At 25.4% G+C, this 1,961-nt stretch overlaps 1 protein-coding gene across 3 annotated transcripts in view; it reads left to right on the forward strand.

Moving 5' to 3' along the window:
- The window catches only part of LOC108693255 (putative fatty acyl-CoA reductase CG5065), a 41,171-nt gene that overhangs the window by 13,110 nt on the left and 26,100 nt on the right, over window positions 1–1,961 (forward strand). The window lies entirely within an intron of this gene.

Below are 1,961 nucleotides of genomic sequence, written 5' to 3' on the forward strand. Positions count from 1 at the left end.
ATATTTTGTATCACATTATAAACAAGTTATGTTTATGTATATAATTTTATGTATATAATTTTTGAATTATTTGTTTAGGAATGTCTCTAATCATACTTGGAATTTTGAATAAAAAATGGAAAAACCTGGAATTCTCTTCAGGGAATGCTTGAGTACCTACTCTGATAGAGTGAATATGAAAATAAAATGCAAATATTTTGAATTATTAGGTGTTTAAAAAGAAATCCATTATTTTTGTATGAAATTAAATGGAAAAATAATGGATTTCTTTTTACTACACCTAAAATATAAATATAAAATATCTATATAATATAATATCTATATAATATTTCACCAAATAACACAATAAAGTTTTCACAAGAAGATTTCATGCTTTAATTCGTTTTTATATATTTATATTAAACATATTAAATGCACATCTTTACGTCAATTTGTGTACGACGGCTTTAATTGTATATTTAGCGCACTAAGATCCGTTTCTACCAATTGTAGAATTATTAACGTTGATCTCGGTTCAACTTACTCTTCTTCTTTTTCTAGTTCCAAGGATTAGAAAAAGAAGAATAAATTAAACCAAGATTAAAAATAATTCACATTGATAGAAGTGGACATAATGCGTCCATCTGAATTCGGTATAAGGTTTAAGTTAAATTGAGATTAAAGTCTATCTATATTGATAGAAACAGAGGAAGACAACTTTAATGAAGATGTTATTAACATAATAAGAAGTACAATCGATTTCATCGATTGTAGTACACATTCAACTATAATTCAATAAATTCAACTTCGATCGCCTCTGGCTTTAACCTGCATGCTATACGCATGTATATGCTCGCTAGGGGAAAGAAAAAAAAATGATCTTTCTGGAGAAGAGTTATAAATCGACACTGTCGATTAATCGAATTAATCTTCATCCGTATTTAATTATCCCACTTTACAATACGATCTTTTTTATTAACAATACAGACTCTCATTTAATTATACATAAATCTTTCTTGTTAACTATATATAATATTAAGACATTATTTTTGCTTCCGATTTATAAATATGATATATATACATATATTTAAATATTGATTTTTATTTTTATTTATGTTCCTTTTATGTCATTGAGATCTGAAATTACAGTATTTTTATTATGTTTGTATTTTTATTGATTTTAATCAATCATTTCGTCAATAACAATTCGTCAGATAAATTTAACTCTTTTTTTTTAAAACACGAACGGGATCAAGTGATTTTTATAGAATTTTTTGATCATTTGAAAACAAATCCGTAAAATAACTCGAAAACAAATTCATAAACAAATTCGTAAACAAATTCGTAAATAAAATAGTTCTATCACATCAGGAGAAAACTGATATTAAAGAAACCAAAAAATAGTATTTTGCGACTTACACATGTACGATTTATGAATATCGATTATTTCTTTTTGAAATTCGTACTGTTTTATTAGTCATCAATTTTCAATTTTTTTACTTTTAAGACTCGAATAAATATTATCGAATTAAACAATAATATAGTAAGAAAAGACTTATAATCGAGCAAATTATTCCATAGGCCAAGTTTCACAAAATTGAGCGAATAGTTTATAAAATAAAAAAGAGTAACTATAAAAGAAGTCGCTCGTTAAAAAGTTTACTAAGAAATTTATGTGCGCAAATATCAAATTATGTTGTAATTATCGAAAACTGTAATAAAATCGATCTGATCTTGATAAAACGAATATCTCCTCCGTTGCATAAACTTTTAATTAGCCTGCAATAGGGAGTAAAAATGTGTGACTTTTATTATATGGACATGTTATTAATTTAAATGAAAGGTGTCTTTTGATCTTAATGTCCCTGACCAAGTATTTCAGTGCAACACAAACGAGTTTCAAATGAAAAAAAAATGTTTTTTCACTTTGGTCATATATTAATTATCTTGTTCGGGACATATACATATACATACAAAATACC

This window comes from Atta colombica, unplaced genomic scaffold, assembly GCF_001594045.1.
Source record: "Atta colombica isolate Treedump-2 unplaced genomic scaffold, Acol1.0 scaffold89, whole genome shotgun sequence".
Classification (NCBI taxonomy): domain Eukaryota; kingdom Metazoa; phylum Arthropoda; class Insecta; order Hymenoptera; family Formicidae; genus Atta; species Atta colombica.